The following is a 26,515-nucleotide window of genomic DNA, read 5'->3' on the forward strand; positions in this document are numbered from 1 at the left end:
ACAATTCCTAGAATTATAAAATTGAAGAAAAACAATGACAAATGGACCGGCAGTGAAGTTCAGGCTTTACTGAGCCTATATTCGATGGAGGAAATACAACGCGATTTTGATGCTTCTAAGCGAAACACAAAAATATTTGCTAGCATTTCCTCTCAACTAGTTTCGTTGGGCATCCACCACACAACAAAACAATGCAGAGAGAAATACAAGAAGCTTAAACAAGACTACAAGAAAAGATCACCACAACAAAAGCAGGTCGGATCGAAAAACGAGAAAATGTTATGACACTCTGGATGGTATCCTTCGCCAAGGACCAGCATATGCTGGAAATGCACACACAAAGGATTCAGCAGTCAGGCTTTTGGAGGCCATCGCCAGCGGCACAGAGAGTTGCAGTCCACTGACGGAAGCCTCTGCAGAAGGTTAATGGCTCCTTGTGTACCTAATGTTAGCAACGTATAAACAGTAGAAAAATCTCGCCTATAAAATCTTAAAAACTACATTTGGTGTCAGAACAACACTCGTAATACGAAACTTACAGTTATGTGGTAGCTCGCCTACTGCCATTGCTGTTATTTTTGTGAAATTTGGGTGAAATGCATGCTGGGAAATTTGACTCCCCAAATCCACACAAGTCAGCTCCTGATGCATCCTTGATAAAATCCATGTATCGAGAACACATCCGGGTATTTGATCTGTTCTTGGCTAGATGTGAACTTTGAAATGGAACAGTACTTCAGCCGTGACTGATGATGTTTCACAAGTCCTCGAGAATACAAGTACAGAGAAGAACGCATATTGAGAAACGGCTGGTCAGTAGGGAGCGATTTGTCTCTCTTATTGTGAGCCCCTCTTCCTCTTCATAATTGGTGCATGAAAACCAGGAATTATTCAACAGACTCAGCAAACAACTTGAACTTCTATTTGTTTAGATTTAAATTGTTTAGCCTACCTACGACACCTTGTGAAAGGTGCCAGAGAAGGAAGTGGAGCAAATGAGCTGGAGTACTGGTCAGACCGAGACAATGAGAAAACCGTCGCCCTCTTCGAAATATCCCTCTAGCGAATAATGTTAACTTTAACGTTAAGACTAGGTATTCAGCTAGTGGAGGAATTTTTCCCATTAGTGTACTTTCAAGCCCACATAGCTCACTTCAGTCAAACAGACAATAATTCGTAGCAACTTAGTTCCAATTCAACTGACTCCCTCCTCCAATATGATCACTGTAAGCACCCTAACCCTGAAGTTAGGTTTTATCAATATTAGATCGCTTTCACATAAGGCGTTGCTGGTCAGCAACCTGATCAGTGATCTTAGCCTTGACATGATGGGTTTGTGTGAAACTTGGTTAAAGCCAGATGTTTTTCACCATTTAAATGAAGCTTCGCCTCCTAACTATTCCTTTTCTTATGCTGCAAGGGCAACAAAGAAAGAAGGGGGTGTAGCTCTAATCTATAACACTAAATTTTCTCCTAATATCATTAGTTTACTTAATTTTCCTCCTTTGAGCTGGTCTCCATGAAGCAATCCTGCCCTAAGCAGGTGTGTAAGAGACTGGAACGAATCTGGAGGATCACTAAACTAGAGGCCTTCGACCCCGCCTGGCATGACAGCCTGATAGATTATAAACGCGCCCTTTCCACAGCCAGATCCGCTTATTACTCAAAAATCATTGATCTTAACAAAATATCCCCAGGTTCCTTTCTGATATAGTATCTTCACTTAACCAGAATCACTCCCCTCAATCTACCCTTTTCACTGCAAACGATTTTGTTGAATTTTTCTTACAAAAAATAAACCTAATTCATGTTGATATTCAAATTAGTTTATCAAATCAGACTGCCTGCATGCTCTCCATCACTGTGCCTGAGATTAATCAGGATGTGCACCCTTTAACTCAATTTAACCCTGTCTCTCTGGACGCGCTGTCCAAATTGGTGCACTTTGCTAAACAAGCCTCTTGCCTGTCTGACCCCCTACTGCTAAACTTTACATAGAGCTTTTCTCAGTCCTCAGCCCAACAATGCTTAACCTTCTAAATATGTCACTTAAATCTGGCATTTTACCCTCCACTTTTAAAACAGCCGTGATCAGGCCTTAAAAAAACAAACCTTGACCTTGAAGCCTTAAATAATTATAGGCCGATCTCTAATCTCCCATTTCTTTCAAAAATACTTGAAAAAATTGTAGCTGCTTGGCTTATAGCCCATATGTCCTCTAACAGTCTGTTTGAAATACTCCAGTCAGGCTTCAGGAGTTTTCACTCCACTGAAACCACACTTACTAGAGTAACTAATGATCTTTTATTAGCCATGGATGCTGGTGTTACCGCTGTTCTTATTCTACTTGATCTGAGTGCATCATTTAACATGGTCGATCATGCTATATTGTTAAAGTGCCTGGAAAATCAAATTGGCATTCATGGCCTGATGCCCTCTTGGTTTAAATCTTATCTCTTGGAGAGAAAGCGGTGTGTCCACTATAATAATGCGACCTCTGAGTACTGTGAGCTTAACTATGGTGTTCACCAGGGGTCAGTCCTGGGCCCTTTCCTATTCTCTATTTACATGCTCCCTTTGGGTGACGTTACTTGTAGTTACTACATTAACTTCCATTGTTATGCTGACGATACTCAGATATCTTACCTATCAAGTACAATGACTACTCTGAATTGGCTAACCTTGAGGCATGTCTTTGTGCTATTAAGGGTTGCATGTCTTCAAATTTCTTGATGCTTAACACAGGCAAGACTGAGAGGCTGGTCACTGGTCCCCCTACACATAAGCATCTTTTTAGTGATCTTACCCTAAATTTTGACAACTGCATCATCTCTCAAATCTCTTTGGCTAAAAACCTTGGTGTGATTTTTGGCTCTAGTCTCTTGCTAGTCACTCATATCAAAACACAAGCAAAACTGCCTTTTATCACCTCCATAATATCACTAAAATTACGCGTTTTCTAAGTATGGCTGATGCAGAAACCATTGTTCACGCATTCGTCATGTCTCACCTCTGCAATATTCTGTACTCTGGCCTGCCTGCCTCTATTACCAGACTTCAGCTGGTGCAGAATGCTGCTGCCAGGATCCTGACCAGAACAAAGAAGTTTACTGGTCAATGGGTTGAAAGTTACCAAAGTTCCTTTGGTAAAGATTATACATGAAATAAATACTGCTGTGCATCTTTGATGTTTGAGTACAGGAAATGTGCAGTCACTAACTACAAAACGCCTTTTAACTGTCTTCCTCGAATGTACATATTAAAAAGCACTAATAAATCAACATTTATTCAACACAGGTGAAGCAACTGATTCATTAAAAAAAAAAAAAGACCTATTTCCTTTGGTGCAGTTTCCAAGGTGGTATGTTCACACTACCTGGTTTACCCACACCTCATGGTTAGATGTATGTGTATGATGTTTTGATGTACAAAACGTTTGATGTACGCAGTAATTGGGTAATTATTACTGTGGCTAATTGGCTCAGTTGTGAATTAATCTAAAATAATTACTGGTAATACTATTAATAATTTGATCTACCAATCCCCTTTTTAGGAGAACAAATTGATATTAATTTTGAGATTAACACATCCCAACATCTCAGGTCGGGTCCTTAGAGCCTGTGCTGACCAGCTAGCTCCGGTGTTCATGGAGATATTCAACCTCTCCCTGGCACAGCTGATAATACGCACATGCTTTAAACAGTTCATTATTGTTCCTGTCCTAAAGAAACCCCAGCCTGCCTGTCTCAATGACTATCACCACTCATTCAGAGGTAAAAACTTCACATGAGGTATAGTGGCTTTACACTGTATTGATAGCAGGCTACTAGTTTTGTTTACTGTTGCTTAGCAACATGTGATAGTTTCAAGAAATTGTGGCGGAGGCAAACTGCAACATTATTTCCTCATTTAATGATGCAATGATTTCCCCAGTAACATTATAGCACAACTGTTCCATAAAATTAATGTCAAACCTGGAGTTGTGGCAATTGCAATGGTCTACTCACTGAACATCTGCAGCACTGAACATGCAATTACATCACATCAGATTTTCTAATAGCAAGGCTAACCAGACAACCAGAGGGGTTTTTTTAGGCTAAGCTTTTAAGCTATTTGCATAATGCCACTACATGGCAAAAACCAAACTGACAGCATGTCACTTACATAAACTTGCCGTGATCTGTTACTGACCACGCCAACTGACTAGCATAAAGCACCAATGCTGCTTCATACTCATTTGAACTTTGAACTTTCATTACAAGTGAATTTCAATAGTGTAAGAAATAATAAAAAGTAAAAAAAATTGCAGCTAATTCATACTTAATGATTTTTAATGATTATGCTGGATGTACCAGCTTTAGATTTAGATGGCACAGGCACATCCGGACACACCTGTTACTAGTGGTCTATACAAAAGATGAAGTAAACAGTTGCAGCAATGTCCAGCAAAAGTCTTATTAATATACACAGATCCAGTGCTTTAGCATGCCTGACTGCAACGCTCAGAAGGACTAGACTGCTGAATCTGCCATCTGCCATGGTGCACCTCAAGAGTTTCATTTCTATTTTAAGGGTCGAAAGGTTCCTAAACAGACCTTGTCTTGATTAATATGGCAAGTCGGCGGAGACTAACTGAAAGGTTTGATAGCCAACAACCTGCACTCTCCCGCTTGATAAACTTTTGGACATTGCAGGCGCAATCCTAATTCATGTCATAGCGAGCAGCAGGTCATCCTACAATGCTTAATGTGAAAAAAGTAACAACCTTGGGAATCCACATGTTCCTCACAGCTCCCCTCTCATAAACATTATGTACTCCAAACGAAAGAAATCGCTATTCAGAGACAAAACAATAATAACTGACAACGAAATTGTGACAGAAAATGTAAAAAGATTGTGTGGGTCTTACGTCTAAAGCCCATTATAGCTGCACTAAAATGAACATTATAGTATAGTAGCATTTGTTCATAACATAGACCTGTGATTGGAAATGCTCCTCAGCAGAAACGACAGTGCTCTCAGGACATGATACTGCTTGGCTAGCTCGTAGGGAATCTGCGATCATTAATGTTGTTTTAGAGCTTACTTATTTTCTTCTTCTTCTTCTTCTAACTTTGTTTTATTTATCTAACTAGTAGATTCTGATTATATACTGGCAACTGCTCACACAAACCTCATACTGAACCATATTGCATTTAAAGTTAGCCAAATAAGGATTACCATATTTCTGTGTGTGAGATAAGGTCTTATCTGCCCTTCTCTTTACCTCTTTATCTGCAGTGCACTTTGTTTCCTATCTGTTGCATGAGAGATGCTACAGATCAAGTTCTACTGTATCATTTGTGAGGAATTCTTTGAACTCCTATCTGTCAGCCTACATTTTAATAGGGGGAAATAAACATTTGCTCACATGAACCTCCTACAGAACCATATTGCATTTAAAGTTTTGCCAAATAAGGAAGAGTGTCCTTTCTTCATCCATCCCCAACTTGCCAACTTGCCACCCTCTTGGTCAGAAAGTCATGGGAAACATGATCATAATGTATCATTGAAATTGGTATGTATCATTAATATATGGTTTCCCTCCACTGAAAAAAAAAAGTTATATCTACTTAATTTAATTGTGGAAGATTGTCCACGAAAATAAATCATGTTCATTCAAAATTAAGAAATTTTGTTGATCTAACAAAATTAAGACAGACTAAAGGAGTGTAATTTACTGTAGTAAGCCCAATTTAATAAGATCAAGTTAGGTGAACTTGATTTATTTGAGTAGGTAGAAGTAATTTCATCCATGTTGTTTCAATTTCTTTTACAAGGCTTTATTTGACCTATTGTTGTAACATTTATGTAACTTAATTTAGTGGTGCTATTTTGTTACTACTTTGTTACTACAGCTGTCAGTGATCCAGTTTGATTATGTGGATTTAACAAATAAATCCAATCTAGCATTAACTCATAAATGCTAAAATAGAAGACTTAACTGAAACCATTTACAACCTACTTGGTCATGAAAGCCAGTGTTTGCAGCATTCATTTATTCATTTTCAAAGCTGCTTGTCCTGTTTAGGGTAGCAGGAGGTGCTGGAGCCTATCCAAGCATTCATAGGGCAAGAAGCAGGGAAACACCCTGTCGCCAGTTCATCACAGGGCAGACACACAGACAAACACGCTGGGTGTAATTTAGTGTCTTCACAGAACACTAACCTGCATGTCTTTGGAGGGTAGGAGTAGACCCACTGCGCCACTGTACGGCCTACAGAAAACTTGCATTTTCAAACGCCACAGAATAAATGGACACACATTTGAAAAGTGCTTCTGTCCACACTGCAGAATGAGGTACATCACACTCATGAGTGGCACAAGTGCACAGTGGCATAAGGCCTAAGTGGTTCATTCAATAAACATGTTAACATAGATCTAATGACAGATTCTTTGTCATTTAAATGGAAAACATTCTCTGCAAACATTTTCCTCATGCCAACATCCTTTCAAACCACCTGAAAAACAACAACAGACCTGGCGTTATAGGCATACCCTAACAATTGAAAACCGAATCTCAGCTGCATTAACTGTAAGCTGCCTCACTGGAACGAACTCTTACTGTTTCTTTCCATCAATTGTTTTTCACGCGGTTGCTGCAACTGCAATCTCCCAATGATGGGAACATTCTTGAGACTTGGATAAACATAGTTCATTCTAGTGCATTTTACATGACTGGTTTTAGTTGGTTGAACAATTGGATTATTTATGCTCTTTTGCCATAACATTTCGAGTAACACATGGAAATTCACAAATTCAAGTTATTTCAACTTGATTTATTTGCTTTAAATATACAAACATCAGTTTTATTTTTTTGTGTGTTTTCTCCTGTACTTTTCATTCTTTAGAGATCATGGGGAAGTTAAAAAGTAGCCAGACTGTTATGTCTTTGTGCTCCTGTTCCTTGTGTGTTTCCACCCCTCACCTGATCCTGTTTATTGTATTTATTAACCTCATTCCCCCCTTGTTAATTTCACCCAATCATGTTAGCCCTGTTTAGTTTTCCTCTTGTATTTAAGCCCTTGTGTTTCACCTGTCCTTTGTCTATTGTTGTTTGTGTTTATATGCACACTGTTAGGTTGCACCTTTTTGTTATCGGTTTTGTTCCAGTTTGCACCTGTATTTTGATCTTCATTTTGCAAGTAAAGTCCTCCTTTTTGTCACCACAACCTTCGTGTCTTGCGCTTGAGTCCTGCACCACTCCACCAGCGTGACACAGGCACATCATTAAATTCTTTGGAGAGTCACATCATCAGCCTGATTTACAGTAAAGAGAGATATTGTTGTTCTCTTTTTATTGTTTCATTGATGTTTATAATGCATGCATGTGTCTGTGTGCAATATAAGGTCTTATCTGCCCTTGTTTTTGTCTCTTTATCTGCAGAGTGCACTGTGTCCTGTCTGTTGTATGAAAGATGACGTAGATCAAGTTGCACTGTACCATTTGTGAGGAGTACTTTGAGTACTTTGGAGTACTTTGACCTCGTTTCAAAGCTCGCTGAACTTGGTCTAGCACCCTCCATCTGCAGCTGGATATTAGACTTCCTGACGGGCAGGCCCCAGGTGGTGAGAATTGGCAGTCACACCTCATCATCACTGATCCTCAACACAGGCGCACCACAGGGCTGTGTGCTCAGCCCCCTACTGTACTCCCTGTTCACCTACGACTGTACTGCCAAGCACAGTTCAAATGTCATCATCAAGTTTGCTGACAACACAACCATTCTGGGCCTCATCACAGACAACGATGAGGCGGCCTACAGAGAGGAAGTGAGGGCACTAACCATCTGGTGCCAAGACAACAACCTCTCTCTCAACGTCAGTAAAACCAAAGAGATGATAGTAGACTTCAGGAGACAGCAGAGGGGTGGGCACCTCCCCATCCACATTGGTGACGCTGAAGTTGAGAGGGCCAGCAGCTTCAAATTCCTCGGTGTACACATCACCGAGGACCTCTCCTGGTCGCTACATACAGACACCATGGTCAAGAAGGCTCGCCAGCGGCTCTATTTCTTGAGAAGACTGAGGAAGTTTGACATGAATGCCAGCATCCTCACCAACTTCTACAGGTGCACCATCGAGAGCTTGCTGACGGGCTGCATCACGGTCTGGTACGGGAACTGCTCCGCCCACAGCCGCAAATCACTACAGAGGGTGGTGGATGCGGCACAGCACGTGACTGGCAGCAGACTCCCTGCCATTCAGGACATCTTCCACCAGCGGTGTCTGCGGAAGGCCCACAGGATCATTAAGGACCGCAGCCACCCAGCACGCAGACTGTTCTCCTTGTTACCGTCTGGCAGACGATACAGGAGCATGGCTGCACGCACCACCAGACTTAAGGACAGTTTTTACCACCAGGCCATCAGGCTTCTTAACTCCCACAACTAAACACCCCCCCCCCCCCCCACCACTGGAGTCTGGACTACCTACTTTGTTGCACTGTTCACTGCTCAAGTGCACTGTTGCACTACTAACTTGCACTGCACTGTCTACCTTCACAGGTTACTATGATTCACAATGTTTACATGATACTGCACTGACACTTACACTGGTACATAAAGCTGTACATCCCCCATGTGCAATACCGCTGTTCACACTCGCCACTTTAAACTTTAAATCTAAGCGTCCTTTACATGTATATAGTGTATATTTCATATTCTGTTCCATATTCTGTTATATTTATTGCACACCCTCAGTGTTCCTTATTGTTCATTACGCATACCTCTCTTTTTATATTTTTCTTTTATATTTTTATAGTTAACTCCTTTTATATATTTATAACTCTCTTTTATATTTTCTCCTCTCTTTTATATTTTCTTTCTCAGTATACTCCTTATTCCCCTACTCTTAATCCCCTGTTTTGCTCTTCTACTCCTTGTGCTCTTATTGCTGAGTTGACCTGTTTCTCTCTTCTCACACATTTCATTGTACCGTTGACCCTGTATCAACCTGCATATGACAAATAAACTCTTAAACTTAAACTCCTTTCTGACAGCCAACTTTTTGGTAAGGGGCAGTAAATTCATGCTCACACGAACCTCCTACAGAACTATATTGCATTTAAAGTTAGCCAAATAAAGAAATGTACTGTTTCTTTATCCATAACTGACTCACCTTGTCACGCTCCAACCCATACTTAAATAAAACATACGTCACACTCTGTTCCTCTCCGTTTCCTTGGTTCATCTCGTTTTTGCCCCTCTACTAGTCACTGTTGGTTTAATTGATTTCCTAGTTTCTTGGTTTAGTCCTGTTTTGATTAAGTTCTGTTACTTTCTGGCTTCTTGATTTAGTCCTATCAGTTCAATCATCATCACACCTGTCTTCAGTTAGTTTTGCCTTGTTTAGTCAGGTATAAATACTCCTTCTTTTCCTGTCGTTCTTTGTCTGGTATTGTTTGGAGCTCACCCCACGTCATGTTGATTTATCTGCCTGCCTTAAGTTCTGAGATCTACACTCTGTAAGTTTGAAACTCTTTTAGTTATGTTTGTTCCTAATAAACAAAGCACTGACCTGCACTTGCATCCTGCCTCTCTCTAGCATGACAGTGTAATATAAACGTAATATAACTGGCAGTGATCTGGATAGCGTATGTGCTAATTGTAATTTTCTGCAGGTAGTGCCAGTGCCCCATGGATGACTAGTACTAGATTTAAAAGGCCTAGTAACTTTTTTCATGCAAGACAAAACAACAGCAATAACAACAAAAATTGGCTAAGTGAGTTATGGATTTATAAATTCCCTTATTGTGGCACCACCAGATGACCAACATCTATTGAATTTAGCATCCTGTTTGTAGTTACCTGCTGAACATGTGCAAAGACCTTTCCTCAAAGAATATTACATCACTTTTGCTGTTACTTGGAGCCTTGTAATTCTAAAAGATATTTTGAATCCTGTCTGAAGTCCTGTTGTGTATCTCTTTTGTACCCTGCCATGTATCTGGTATGTGTCCTGGTATATCCTGTCTGTATCTTGCCCTGTTCTGTGTACCATGCCTTGTATCCTGGTCTGTCCCGTGTCAAATAAAATCCCTGTTTACTGCACATACATCCAGTCTCTCGCCCTATTTATTCATGACATACCATAAAGACTACTGCAATTGACAACTCATTCAAGGAATCAAACAGGCAGAAAACCAGGGCTAACAGGATCAGACTTGGAAATACAAACACACTGCATAAACAAATGCACAAACACAAAACTCCCAGCTCAGCAATGCACTTTGTGAATGCAAAATTTTGTAAGTAGCTGAAAGAAGTCTTAATGAACTAAAACAGGTGAGACACAGGGCTGAACGACTTTCATCATTGAACACTGGTGATGAGAGAACCAATGACTTAACCACAGAGATGAAAGGTGTGACAGACTCTGAGCAGGTGTTTGGACACCTGTCTAGTCAAACAGGAAATTAGACTCAGTGCATAAATAAAATGGTGGAGGTGTCAGTTTGTACACTACTTGGTGAATTTAAAAAAATAAACAAAGACATAAACAAATAAATAAAACATTAATAGGAAAGAAAGGGTGTTTGCAGCTAACACTGAATTGCTGTCAGTGTCCTTACAAGTGTAGTTTGTCACTGTGCAACATAATGTGACACTTCTGTAAAATGTAATAGATTAATGACAATTTATTAAAAACTTTACATTCAAAATTGATGTTTGAAATGAACAGGTTTTATCTGGTTATCGGTTATATCATGCAGTTATCTGTGTGCAATATCAGGTCTTATCTGCACCTCTCTTTATATGCAGTGCACTTTGTGTCCTATCTGTTGTATGAAAGATGCTGTAGATCAAGTTCTACCATATCATTTGTAAGGAATGCTTTGAACTCTTATCCCACATTTTATGAGGCAATAAATTTGTGAATACAAGTTACTATGACCTTGGCTTCTTGAGGGTTCACCAAAACATGCTATTTGCTTAGTCAGATTTTTTTTTTTTTTGCACATTGTGGATATGGTCAAATTACTGGTGGTCTGATGATATATAATAAAATTATTTATTATTTACAATAACTTAATAATGTAATATCTGTATGATACCTTATATTGTGTGTGTGTGTGTGTGTGTGTGTACAGATTTGGACAAATTTGTTGGTACACTTACAGCTCATTGAAACAATGCTTCATTCCTCCTGAAAAGCAACTGTCTCATGTACAGCAAATGTGTGCATGCCTTTGGTATGTCATAGAGTAAAGCAAAGAAAGTGTGAAGAGAGACAAATTATTGCTTATTCCACAAAGATATTCTAAAATGGCCTGGACAAACTTGTTTGGTACCCCTAGAAAAGATTATAAATAATTGGATTATGGTGATATTTCAAAATGTTTTCTTTATTTAGTACCACACATTACAATTTACAATTTAGCATTTGGCAGACGCTTTTAGCCAAAGCAACTTACAATCAGTGCATCTGTCGGATTCCTAATACCTCATAAGCAGACATCGCAATAAGACTGAGCGTCAATATACCCCTTCGTATTGCGCCCCTGGAATACTTTGACAAACATACATACAAGACAACGTTTTTTTTTTTTTTGTAAGGAAGAAAAACAAAAAACTTGTCTTGTATCTATCTCCAATTTTGTAACCAGTCATGCAGCCTATTTAAATGGAGAAAAGTAATCACTCTACTGTTTGGTATTATCGTGTGCACAACACTGAACATGGATCAGAGAAAGCAAAGGAGAGATTTGTCTGAGGAGATCAGAAAGAAAATTACAGACAAGCATGTTAAAAGGTAAAGGCTATAACACCATTTCCAAGCAGCTTGATGTTCTTGTGACTACAGTTGTGAATATTATTAAGAAGTTTAAGGTCCATGGGACTGTAGCCAACCTCCCTGGATGCGGCCACAAGAGGAAAATCGACCCAAAACTGAACAGAAGGATAGTGCAAATGGTAGACTAAGAGCCAAGGAAAACTTCCAAAGATACAAGCTGAACTCCAAGATGAAGGTATATCAGTGTCTGACTGCACTTGCATTTTGAGCAACAGTGAGCTCAATGGAAGAAGACCCAGGAGGACTCCACTGGCACGGGGTGCCTTGAATCTGTGCAGGGCACAATGGAATCTCAAGAAAATCAAGGCATTCTGGAGTGAAACATACTACCCAGTGTCAGAAACCTCTGTCTCGGTCGCAGGTCATGGGTCCTCCAACAGGATAACGACCCAAAACATGCAGCTAAAAGCACCCAAAAATGGCTGAGAACAAAACATATGGATTATTCTGAAATGATTGTCACGTTTCTTGAAAGAGGCTGGATGCATATGCAGATCAGTGTTGTCTTTATTTAAAGTAAACACAAGAGTTTCAAAGACTTACAGAATTCCAGTACAAGAGCAAGAAAATAAACGTGACACAGATGAAAACTCCAAACAATGCCAGAGCAAAGAAACAAGGGGAACCAAGGAGTACTTATCAAACTAAACAAGGCTTAACGAGGTATAACAAACTGAACACAGGTAAGAACAATGATTGAACTAAGACTAAATAGGGCTGAACCAAAAACTGACAGAGGGGGGCAAAACAAGAGAAAATTTGTACTGGGATTCCATGACATTTTTGTTCAAGCACCGCGGAAGGTTCATGATGCAGGGATCCTGAGGAAATCAAAGTTCTTTGAAAACTGGAAGGAAAAAATGGGAAGGATGAATCTTTTCGGGGATAGTGTCTAAATTGGCCAAGCCTACCCTTTTATCACTACTCCAAAGCATGACAATGGTGCTCTCACCATGCAGGACCAACTGTATAATTCAAGACATGAGCGGGTGATGCTACTGCAGGCATCAAGAGACCAAAATGTAAATGGAGGACTGTGAGAGATCTCTTGAACACTAGACTTGATGAGGTTCTCTCATTGTGCTCATTGTGTCTGCATGTATGCTGCATAATATGTGCACAGGACCCACAGACATCTGTGAAGAGCATCCAGATGGTTGTCCACACCAGAAAGAGGAGAACTGCTAATATCACTCACTCATTATCTAAGCTGCTTATCCTAATTAGGGTCATGGGGGGTGCTGGAGCCTATCCCAGCATTCACAGGGGAAACACCCTGGACAGGTTGCCAAACCATCACAGACTGCTAATATCATCTAGCTGGAAATGGAGGACACATAGGATGTGATTGAAACTCTGCAGTGGTTCATACTGTTCCTCCTCTATCTTGTGCCATTGGTAATGCACATAGCTGACTGTACAGTTCAAAACACAAATTTCTACTTCTGGTCACTGTGAACATGGAGCAGATGCACTTACTCTACGCTCTCACTTATTTTTATAATAATTCAATCCATTTAGCCTAACTTTTATCACTCTATCCACATCAATCTAACAGTTAATCTCTAACGACTGACCTCCACCAGAAAACGGCTTCAAAATCTGACAGAAATTTAAGAGAGGATGATGCTCCAAAGAACAACACACCTACTAGTGGTGCCTTCATGGATGCCCTCGCTACCATGCTAGAGGAACACAGTGTGGTTCTTTCAACCAAATTCAGATCTGCATTCCCACCCCTTGACAAAGCTGGACACAATTCACTGTAAAGCAGAAGACCAAGAGCAACGAATTCTATCGTACCTCAAATCAAACACATTAAGACCTTGGAGATGACCTGCTCTGCCCTAGCCAACGACGATGCCAAACTAAAGGCTAAGGCTATAGACCCGGAGGGACGAAGCTGAAGGAATGATGTATGCATCATAGGCTTACCCGAGTCAGTTGAAGGCCCTCTGCCCTCGGAATTCTTTTCCAGGCTTCTAGTCGAGGTCCTAGGTAAGCAGATGCTCTCTTTGCTTCCGTAATTAGACCGTGCCCACTGCACCCTCTCTTCCAAGCTGAAACCTGGGGAGAAACCCAGATCAGTTGTTGTCTGTTTTCATAAATTCCAGATCCAAGACCAGGTGATCCACGAATCCTACAAGATGAGGGGGAAACTTCAATACCGAGGCACTCCAATACACATATTTGAAGAATACAGCCCTGACGTCCTTGAGCAGTGGAGCGAATACCGAATACTGGCCTTAAACCTGCTCTTCACTACCCAGCCAGGTTCTTCGTCACAATTGAGAATGAGGGCAAGAAACGGCTATCCACTCCCCAGCTTGTGGCATCACTCTGTCGTCCCTCAGTAGAACCTACAAGTAATTAGCCATCATGGTAGGGAATCAAAGCACTAACAGGTTAGCCCCTAACCAGACACTCCACACCAGCTACAGGCGTGCTGGCGCCAAGTCAGGTCCTTACCACAGCCGCCCAGAATAGACTGTATCAATATCGACATTTTTTCCAATGACTCCACTGATCGCACATTAACGACTGGATAGTAAATGCTCCAGCAGCCCGAATATTGATGATGTACTCTTAAACAGGGGCTGTTTCGAAGTATTATACTGTGTTGTGAGTTTAACACCTCGAGTAACTGTCCAGTTTTCTACTTAATGTTGTCAGCGTTTTTCAGAAAGTTTTCTACTTAACGTTATGTTTTACAGATAACCGATGGCTTTCGCAAATTCTTATTTTACTATTATATAGTTAATGCCATTCAGATTTACTGTATGTGACCCTTATTATTACTATTATTATTTATTTCAGCACAGTTCTTACTGGACAGATAGCCATTACAATAGATAGCCGCTGTTTATGTTTTTTATATTTCTTTTTCTTTTTGCCCCTGCTAGTATAAATATAATGTACTTTTTCTTTTTCGACAGCGAGCATTTACTTTGCTTAACAAGGCTAGATAATAACACATAGCACATCTGCAACTCAAGTACATGGGAGAGGTTATAAGTATTAGGTCAGGTTTAGGTCATGTTATGAAGAGGATTAGGTCATGTTATGAAGAGAGCCAAAATATTTGCACATCTGAGATCTTTATCAACGTATATAATGTTTTTGCAAGAAACCCACATTAAGCATAACACTAAGAGGAGACTTAAGGTCAGTTGGGTAGACCAATTATATCAAGCAAATTTTAGTACTAAAACGAAAGGGGTGGCAATTTTAATTAGGAAAAATGTTCCTTTCATCCACTCCTCCACAATTAGCGATCCCAAAGGTAGGTTTCTCATAGTAGCTGGCATTTTAAATTCTGGAGATTTAAACATCCTATAGATAGAGATTATTCTCTCTTCTCTTCAGTCCATCATTCACACACTGATTTTTTTTTTTTTTTTTGCTGTAAAATATCTCCCCATTATAATCTGATCACTCAATATTGTCCATGGAACTGAAAATTGGAGCTGGAGACCATCATTGGCGCTTTGATCCTACATTTTTATCTGATGAGTAGTTCACCAATTACTTTCAAGAACAGATTACCCACTATCATCGAGAATGACACCAGCGATGATAGCAACTCCATTTTATGAGAATCTCTAAAGGCTGTCATCAGAGGTCATATCATAGCTTTCGTCTTTAATAAAAGGAAAAGGGAGAGTAGTAAACTGAAAGATATAGAATGTGACCTTGGCACTCAAGAAAATGTATTCAATAACAATCCTAACGATGCCACTCTTGAGTCAATCATCAAGTTAAAATATGAACGCAGCGCTATCCTTTCACGAAGAGTTGTCTCACTGCTTGCTAAAATACAACAAAAATATTCTGAGTTGGGGGACAAGCCCTACAAATTACTTGCAAGACAGCTGCGGCGCTCACAGGCTACCTGTGCCATCCATAAAATAAGAGATAGGAAAGGTAAATCGACAACCGATCCAGTTGAGATAAATAAATGTTTTGCACAATTTTATGAGGAGTTATACCAGTCCAAAAGTAAAACCACTGACCAGCAGATCATGAGCCCGCTCCCTACACTAGGCGAAGAAGGAGCAAAGGCTATGGATGCTGATATAATGTTGGATGAGATTAAAACTGCTATATCTCAATTTCCAAATAACAAAGCACCCGGCCCTGATGGATTCATCATTGAATTCTACAAAACATCCTTACCAAATCTTGCCCCATTGCTTTTATGCATGTTTAATAAAGAAACCTCGGAGGTACCCCACTCACTTTATTAGGCAACCATAGAAATGCCATTGTACCTCCAAATGGAAATGAAAATACTGCTTAAAGTGTTGGCACACAGACTTTGCAAGTACATAGCTAATTTATTACATCCCGACCAAATGGGTTTTGTTCCGGGCCAACGCATATACTTCAATTCACGCTGCCTCTTTAACATTACGTATCATTACCACAAAGAAGATTTTGTGGTTGCCTTGGATGCCGAATTGCCTTGGATGCCGAAAAGGCTTTCAATTACATCGAATAGAAGTGTATGTTGACCACTTTAAAATACTTTGGCTTTGGTAAAGAGTTTATTAACTGGATTTGTATCATTTATGCCCACCCTCAAGCATCAATTATTAATAACGGTGAGATTTCACAGTCTTTCCATCTCCAGAGAGGCGTTCGCCAGGGCTGTTTCTGTTCACCATATCTCTTCAATCTAGCCACTGAGGTTCTGGCCAGTCAAAGAGCTTTGAGGAGTTTGTTACCCAGTTTCTCATCACTTTTGACGCCCCAGTTCATGGCGTTGGGGCCAAAGATTGAAGAAACTGGGGATACTCTGCTGCCAGGGTGGCTCAGTGGAGGAGTTGGCAGCCAGGAGTCGAATGAGTTTGATTCTGGCCTGGGTGTCTCCTTTTGGTTTAGCCCCGTTAAGTTCGGTTCGGTTTTCACCTGTCTTTAGTTCATTAAGCCTCGTCTAGTTTTGTATAAATACTCCTTGGTTTTCCTGTTTCTTTGTCTTGCATTGTTTGCTGTCCCATGGTGGGTTTCTATTCCTGTCTTCCATTTCTTCAGTTTGTTTTTGTAACCCTGTTTGACTTGTAGTAACTTGCACATGCATCCAGCCCCTTCCATCAACCCTGACCAATGTTGAGGATTCTTCTATTTCTATTTCACTTTCAGAGCCTCCTGAAATCAGGCCAGTGGCAGAAGAAATTCAAGTAGTGCTGCATCATGAGATTCTGCTTCCTTGTGAAGCTCATGGTTTCCCCAAACCCACTGTCACTTGGCAAAGAGAGGGTGTTCCCATAGCAAAAGGTTACTTTTCACTTCTTAGATATCTGAGGAATGTGTAACAGAATCCTATTACAAAACTAATAGACTTACACATCTTCCTGTGCTCCCTAATACAGTGTTTCGTTCAAAAACACGTGATTCAGTAAAACACTTACTTTTTTTTCCCCTCCATCTCTCAGGCTGGCACTGCTTTCCAATGGGGCCCTGAAGTTCTCACAGGTGACGTTAGGTGACGTGGGAACCTATCAGTGCCTGGCACAGAACGAAGCTGGCCCAGCCTTTGGACAGACACGCCTTGTTCTACAAGGTGCCAGTGTGAACCAGTATTTTTATTTGACATCTATTAAACATTTTGTTAGAGTAATTTTACAAAAGACACTCAGATTCTCCAAAGTCAAGGCAGGTTAGTTTATTCTCGCAGCGAGGAGACAAGTCAGACAACGACACAATCCAGCATCACAGTAGTGAGTTGTCTGTCTTCTCTTGTTCGCATGCAGTATTTTTCCTCTAACAGAAGCAGTGCATTTGGACAAGGCAGAACTTCATTATAATAGTTAATATTTGACACTTCTGCACACGGCGTCATGCATGTTTGCGCACGATATATTATATTTGCACACAATATTTTTAATTCGGTTGGTTATACTACATGTCTACCGTCTGAAGAACATCCTGTGGTTAGTTCGCTCATCACCACCTGTGAAGCACGTCTATTCCCAGTTCCTCACGTGTCTCAGTTCAGCGTCCCCAGTTGAACTTTTGCTGAACTCTAGTAAAACATGATCATGGCCTTATTACATACAAAGGAATATCATATTTTTCTGACACATTTTCAAAACATTTGAACTTTTCATCTTATGATACCACATCCTATATTTAAGAGGAGCGATTTATATTGATTTGGAAATTGATGTCTGATTTGCTCATTTTAATTTATAATTTCAAGCATAACAATGTTAGCCTCTGTAATTTATATTCTATCTGTCATCTTATAGTTAACTCAAACTGACTTGTTTTTTTCTCTGCAGCAGTTTCACCGGTGTTAAGCATCCCACGGCAGGAGTACACGGCCATACTTTGCCAATAGCACGCTATAGATTACTGCAGTGCAGCATGGAGATACTGGCCTCTACACATGCTCAGCAAGGAATTTGGCTGGAAGAGCCAGCCAAGATATCAGATCAGGTTATACAGAGTAAGTCATGCACCATCAAAATATTAATTGTTCTACTAATTCAAACAAGGTCAAAGCCAGTAATCCACAAGGTATCAAATCCAAATCGGCATGCAAAAACAGGTTAAGGTAAACACGGTCAAAAAAAATTTCAAATCACAAAAGGCAGGCGCTCACAAAGACAGGCACAGGAAATAATGGTCACAATCTGACAAAGAACAGGTACAAACACAGGACTTAAATGCACAGAACAATTAACAGCAGAGACAGATGACTGGATGAAACAAACCAGGTAATAATAGGGATCAGGTTGGGGGCAGGGACAGGAGTACACTGGACAAAGAGAAGCACATGGCAATACCAAAACAAACAAAAGCACAAGGCATGAAATACACAGAATGGCCAGCAGGGCGGCCAAATTCCCCTGTCCTGGCAGCAACACTGATCAAGAAAAAATAATAGGACCTTTCTGTAAACAATCTCTGACAGTGAAATGGGTAGGTCATTCACTTGGTCACGGTGTTAATAGACACTGTAATGCGTTATGGCGTTCGTTACCTCACCGTGCCTTCGTGAGCCATTTTCATTTAGAGTAACAGTCACAAAGAACTCTGAAATAGTAGTTTGTTTACTAGACTGGGCTAGAGCATCACTAATTTCACTTGACTTTTTTGGCCGTACACTCGTACTTGTAGACTGTGGTGCTTTTTCAAGTGCTGATATAGGTTTGTTCCACAACAGACCTTGCACAATACATTACTTTGTTGCAAATTTGTCCTCTCAAACCCCAAATACTCCCATACTAACAAAGTGCTGCTTTTCTTCGGGACTTAATTGTCCAACGTTGATTCTGGCTTGGCAGAGGCCATTTTTCTGCACCACGAATGTAACGTTTATACACAAGTCACACTATGCAAACATCATTAGCAATCATTAATTGCACAGTGCACTGCTGAATTTTCAAAACAATACAAGACATGAAAATTTTGATTTATTTTAAATGTCATCATAACCTATAATGGATGTTCATTATACATTTCGATGGATGAATACAAAACTGATTGTTAAAGAACAACAGGATATAATTGCAAACAAGCTATTAAAAAAGATCAAACTGTCAACTGAACATATTTCATACTTAGTTTCCATTTTGTTGCTCAACAGTATTTAGGTATTAATTAAACAAACCAAAAAACCCTCTTTCCTCTCAGTCCCACCCATGATTCCTGTTAGACAATAGGATATGTCATCCAGGGTTTCCTGGCTCTTTTGCCATGTGCAGCACAGGGCATGCCAGAGCCCAGAGTGAGCAGCAGAAGGATTTTGCCAGGCAAATTCACTGTGTTGAGGTAGGGAGAGTTAAACATTGAAAGGGCGAAGGTCCGTGTTCAGACTAAAAGACAACTATATACCAGCTTTTATGTGTGTGTTTGATCTATAGCCATGAATAATGAATATAATGTAATTAGGATTCAAAACAAGGCCTGACTGTCAACATTTTTCCCATATCTGCTTTGTACAGTCAGGTAATGCTGGCCTGTTCTCTTGTGTAACTGTGAACCCAGCCTGCAGAGTGCGACACAATATCCACCTGCCCATCAACATGCGGCCTGCTTTTAAAGAGTTACCAGGTGATGTGACATTGAACAAGGATTAAAACCTTACTCTGTCCTGCCACACTCAAGGAACTCCTCCCCCATCGATATCTTGGATTGCCAATAACAGTCCTTATACGTGTAAAACTGACATTTCATTCAAAATAAGTTTGGAAATCAAACTTAACTGTAGCTGTTTTACGACCATACATGACCATTTGTCCATAATAGCTTTGACCACAGTAGTGTATTTACAATTTACAGCTAGGATTTTGCAGATTCTCTGTTTGTACAATTTGCTTTACAGCTCTGTAGATAGCAATACTGTCCCAGACACAGTAAAAGAGTACAGCACAAAGCCAAAAAGTGTCACCCAGCACTTAAACATGTAGGTATGTCGATTTCACAAATTCTGAGTGAATCAGCATTTTCTGACACCAGTATTACCTGATTGATTCTACTGTCCATTGTTTTCACTGACAGAATTTAAGTTCATGAATGCTGGTTTGCAATTATTGTATATTTGGATATGCTATTCTGGTTAGTCTGTTTGTAGAGCCTTACGTCTGTCTGTGTGGTTTGTTTCAGGGGCCACAGTGGACGTATCTGGTAGGAGCTTGTTGTTTATTGAAAATGTGACAACAAGCGATGCTGGAACATATGTTTGCATGGCAGAAAACAGCATCAGCACCATATGGGCGCTCTCCTTTCTTCGCATCAGAGGTGAGAGGAGAAAGAGAGGACAACATAACTAATTATATGATATTGTGGTACATGAATTTAGAAACACCAAGGAAGATTTCTTTATTAATATCATAAATGAAGCCAAATTAAACAGCAAAATGATGTGGAAAAACATTAACCATTTGGCAAAGAAAGATTGTAGGCCCAATAATGGAAAAGGTTTGGAATTGGACATAAATGGACCCTTAATTCATGAACCTGATAAAATCTCTGCTGCATTCAACAACTATTTTGTTGACTAAGTACAGAATCCAGCACATAGCTTTGGCGCCAGAATTAAAGAGATTTCTCCTCCCAACAAAACCTACCCCCTTTTTTGTATCACAGAAGTCCATAAAGAGAAAATTAACAAGATAATAAGTACTCTGAAAATTGCTAAGGCCAAAGACCTATATGGATGGGACTCTACTTTTTTTTTTTAAAGAAAACAATAAAGATGTCTTATGTGCTCCATTTACCCACCTGGTCAATGTCTCCATAATTTTCTCTCCATCAGTTTTCCCGAAATCTGCAGTTGATGCCAATATTCAAGGCTGGTGAACCAACAGATGTGCCAAATTATAGGCCAATAAGTATTCTGCCAGTAACTTCTAAGATTATAGAAAAAGTGGTGACAGAGCAACTTGGGGATTTTCTGAACACAGGACAGGTCTCACTTCACCCAATGCAGTGTGGGTTCAGAAAGCACCACTAAACAGAGACTGCTAATTGCTATCTCACTGAGCAAATTAAAGCCAGGCCGGACCAAGGTGGAGTTGCATGAGCAGTATTTTTAGATTACGGAAGGCATTTGACACTGCAAATCACAGTGTGTTCTGTCAAATCTTTCACGTTTTAAGCTCTCTGAAAATACTATGAAATAGATACGGTCATATTTGACAATGAGAAAGCAATGCACAGCTGGAACAAAGCTCTCTTCATCACCTGACTGTTCTACTGGTATCCCACAGGACTGTTCTACTTGCATCCCACAGGTACCAGCACTCTCCAAGCCCATTTGGATAACATCTCACCCGGCATTGGTAAGTGCCGCACATACCCAGATGACAGATAACCTGGACTTTGAACACTTAATGGCTTCCTCATTCAGTGCTGTCTGGCATATCTCTGCATGCCTTTTAATGAGTCATTTTCTTTTGATATTTGGTGGGCCAGGCTGGCATTTTACCATACCAGCAATATAGAATTATTGAGGTTTTCCAAATATGTGAAATAAACAAATTGGTACATCCCCCAAATATAACCAAGCCTCTCACTCACCATGCAAAGTGGGTAGTGGATAAAACCAACAGATATTTGCCTGAGTTGAATACAGTAAAGTTACAGGAAATCCTGCAGGATAAACTCTCCTTTCCCCTAATGTTTAGCTCACAGTTTGAATGCCTCAGCTTCCTGCTACCAGAAAGTTCTTATGTGTTTAGACTGTTCTGAAACACAGTAAGAGCCCTCTGGCTGCATTAAAATTTCTTACACTATGATTGCAAAAAACAGGTCTAATTACCATATATTTGAAAATATTAATTTAAGCATTACAAAAGAGGCAATTTAGAAACCTTTTGCCAAAATTCAGTTTGAAAAAAGGTTCCATGTTATTAAATTCCATTTATGTTCCACAAACATAATTTTTAAAGTTGTATTTATTTATTTTTATATGTGTGTTTTAACTACAAGGTGTGAAATTTGTTTTAGCTTGCTGCAACTCCCTGACACGTCCGCTTGGTTTTATATGATAACAAATAGCATTTCCATTTGCATTTTATTTTTTTGCATGTCCTGGGGTTTTAAGTTTTACTTGTGCCTGTCCTTCTGGTTTCACCATCTCTACAGAATCCAACATTTGTCAAGGTCACTATGATACTGAGTTCTGACAATGCAAAATACAGAGGTGAAACCCATGGAGTTGCTAAATAGAATACAGATCCTCTAAATCATTGTGTCCAAATGCAGAGGAGTATCCTTCCACTTTAATTTAACACAGTTTCACTCTCCTGGTACACTTGCTTTAGCTAATAAAGGCTTTAGTAATTAACTGAGATGAATTGATTTTGTCTGTGCTAGACTGAAATAAACAAGCTAAAGGTAAGAAGGCTCGTATTGTGGGGATGGTTGGGAAACTTTTCCAAAATGTCTGACTGCACTTAATATGCAAATATCGACGAGTGCGCCCAGGGCTCACACATGTGCCACTATAACCAGAAATTTGTGAACACAGCGGGCACATGGCACTGCCAGGCCCAGTGTGGCCCAGGTTTCAAAGCCAGTGTTGTTGTCACCAGCTGTGAAGGCGAGTCCATCATCAATAGACAATAAGTCTTGTTTTATCTTACATTAATTATGTTGCAGTTTTTGTGCTCAGCATCTTGCTTTTTCAATGTCATGATCAAATATGATAAAGATTAAAATTTCATATGTTGTCCTCACTAACCTGACTTAATAAGTTATAAAAAAAAATCAAAGAATGGATTGTGGATTGATGCTAGTTAATGAGTTATTAAGAGTAAAGAATCAAAGAATGTTGTGTTTTGTGACCCTCCTTTCAGTATTAAACAATGATAAAGAGTTCCCCCTACCCTTAACATTTCCTGTGAAAGGTCTTATAGAGCAGCACTGTAAATCTGTAAGTAGAAAAATCTTTAATTAAATAATGTCCAATGATTATTCTTAATTTCTTAACTATGAAAAGATAGGTGTTAATGCTCTGCACCAATTTGTTTAAAAATTCCACCAGCAGGAAATTTCAAAACACATGTCCAAAAACCAGTCTTGTCCCATGAACTTGGCTGTATTTATCGTAGATGTGGATGAATGTCAGGAATCATCTGTGTTGCCATGCCAACAGTAGTGCCACAACACACTTGGCTCCTATCGCTGCATATGCCACCCTGGATACCATCTGGTTGGGAACTGTCGTCTAGGTCAGTACCAAAAAATGTAAATATCTGTTTTCTAAGTGTCATCTCAACAGTGATATATTTTTGAGTATTTTTACCCATTCAATGAGTTTTACAGTTGCCACAGACTATCTATAGTTTCTGTGTAAAAAGAAGTTGAAAACTTTTATCTGGTGAATAGATATATTTCAACTATCACCTGGTTTGACCTGTGTGTGTGTGTGTGTGTGTGTGTGTGTGTGTGTGTTTACAAACAGACATTAATGAGTGTCTGAGGAACGTTTGCCTGAGGAACATTTGAGGAACAAGTGTCTGAGGAACATCTGCATAGAAAATAAAAATTAGAATAATAAAAGTGACTTTTTACTCTTAAGACCTTTTTTTTTTAATGCGAACCATCCTTTCTCAAACTTTAACGCTATACAATTGGCTTCAACGCACCAAACACAATAGTAGGTGAGTGATGTAACTACTCTTATGAAGTGATTTTGAAGGTAGTTTAATACAAAAGTTGACTCACCATGACACCATTCTACTCCTATGATACTGTTCTATCAGTCCAGGCTAAAATCAATGATCTAACATGTCATGATATTAATAATGCCTGTTGCTTGCCCTAAAATAAGGGGCTCATCTATGACTGAAGAAGAAGGGTGGTGTCTAGGAGGGATCCGGGAGATTACAGAAGGCTATATCTCTGTACTCCAGGTTAAAACAGAGCATTAAACTAAGGAAGCTTCATTATCACATTAGGGAATTAACATGAGTGACAAAATATGTAATTTAACATTATGGGGGGGGGCCGTACTGATGTAAGCCGTACTGATGTAATTTTAGAAATCTAATGAGTTATCCCTCTGCGTAGAGGCCGTTATGTTACACATCCTTGATTTATATTTAACGGACTAAGTTGATACCCAGATACCCTAACCCAATAAACATCATTATTCAAGGTTCCATTTTAATTTGTCTTCAGTAAACTGACTGACAATATTTGCATTGGTAAAACAGACTCCTTAAAAATGTAGACTTTAAAATAATACAGAGAAGTGGTCACAGCAATTTTATGACAAATGCAAGAAGATGTTGCTAAGGTGATAAACTAGCAGTGGAACCACAGTTGTTTGCTAAGATGTTTACTTAGAGCAACATAATGTTATATCATATCACATTTTTCAGTTGAGAAGCAACACAGTTTTAGTGCACATTTCATTCTTCACTGCTTAATAAGCAGGGCACGCAATGTCAGGTAAAGGTAGAGGCATTTATTAATCTTCAGTGGTGGACCTCTGCTCAATCAGCCAGATGAACATTTATTTACAGTAAAAAAAAAAACTTATCGTTTTCCTGACATTTTCTCATATTTGTTTACTATATTTTCCCATGTCAAACATTAATAAATAAATTATTCTTTTATTTGTAAACTCTGATCAGATGTACAACAAACCTGACTTTTGCAGTGCATCATCCACGTTTGGAACAAGATCCTTCTCAAAATCCCACAATCTTGTGTCCACAGAAAGTTGCTGTTTAGTTAGGCTCCCCTGTAGAGGCACGCGAACGTGCACAATCCGACAGACATCAAATGGGACCTTGAAAACCTCTCCAAAATGTTTGAGTGTGCTGTGAACCGATGTCTGAACCACATTTCTTGGAATGACAATCATTTTTGTAGGGTTGTAAACATTTTTCCTGTCAGGTTCTCTGTAGATGTGTTCAAGGATATTGATTCCTGGTATGTTATTCCACTTCAGACGCTTGAATTTACCACTGTCCTCAAATTGAGTTTTGGGGAAGATATGGTTCTCAATGAGAAAGACACCTGCTCCTGGTCGCTGTTTTTGCAAGTTCTCCATCAGCAATGGAAGACTGGTGTATTTGTAAGGCATAATAATCTCATCAATGTCATTCAGGAGAACATACTTGGATTGGTACATGTTTCTGTAAATACATTCATTAAGAGTGACCAACTGACCATAGTAATGAAGGTCCCCCTTGTGCTCCTTGAAGTTCCATCCCGGAGAAGGGTTTAGGAACTGGTTAATGGGCCACTGCACAACCTCAAGAATACCCTCTCTTCTGTAATGCTGCAGTAGCTTCTCCAAATGTGGACCACAACTAGTGTTGTAGATGACCACTCACTGCACCCCTAGGAGCTTGTACATCTCCATGGTTTGGGCAAACTGGAGAACATTGTTGTACTTCCCAAAGAGGTTAGAGATGCAGACAGTGAAGTCGTAGGGGAATGACTCTCTTTTCTGCCTGTTCTTGACAGGAAGAAGTTTTTTACTGTGGGTATCTGAAATGTTTGAGGTGACTGAGATTGTGACATGTGTAGCATTGTGGACATGCTTGTCTCGACACAACACATCTGAAGCAACAAATGGGAAGCCAAAATTATCACTGTGAGTGTCAACGTCTGCCTTACCAGCCTGGCAGTACTTTTGTGTGTTACAGTAAACGCAGTAAAGTGGCTTCAGACTGTCCCTCTTAATGATGCTAATTATTCGAATAGTCTCTGTCTCTCTGTGATCAAAGAAAGCAGAAACCATGAAATGCGGGGAGCCTTCAATCGGGGTTATAGATGTATTACTCTCATTGATTTTGCTATGTATGTCATATTTGGTTGAAAATTCTTCAGTTGCTCTGTGGATCAGACGAAGAATAATAATAACCATGACAAGACATAGTGCAATTATGACACGTTGCTTTGCTCCCAGTTTGTCCATCTAGAACTACCAGCATTTGGAGCCTGTGGAGAAAAGAAACACAACAATAAATGACACATTGTCTAAGTCTTGCTCTTGCAACTCTATTATTATCTGGACCACTGAAATATTATTATTATAACTATTGTCATTGGTAGTAGTGGCATTAGTAGTAGTAATGTTATTAATATTGTTGTTGTTGATGACGTTGATGTTGATGATGATGATGATGATGACAAAAAGAAGAAGAAGAATTTCCAGTTAACATCTGATACGTATGATATTACCTTGCAGTTCAGCAAGACAGATTAC

General features: G+C 39.6%; 1 pseudogene; it reads right to left on the bottom strand.

Moving 5' to 3' along the window:
- Window positions 1-24,925: 24,925 nt before the first annotated feature.
- On the bottom strand, window positions 24,926-26,173 carry LOC115804682 (uncharacterized; annotated as a pseudogene).
- Window positions 26,174-26,515: the final 342 nt, after the last annotated feature.

The sequence above is a fragment of the Chanos chanos genome, chromosome 1 (genome assembly GCF_902362185.1).
Source record: "Chanos chanos chromosome 1, fChaCha1.1, whole genome shotgun sequence".
Taxonomy (NCBI): domain Eukaryota; kingdom Metazoa; phylum Chordata; class Actinopteri; order Gonorynchiformes; family Chanidae; genus Chanos; species Chanos chanos.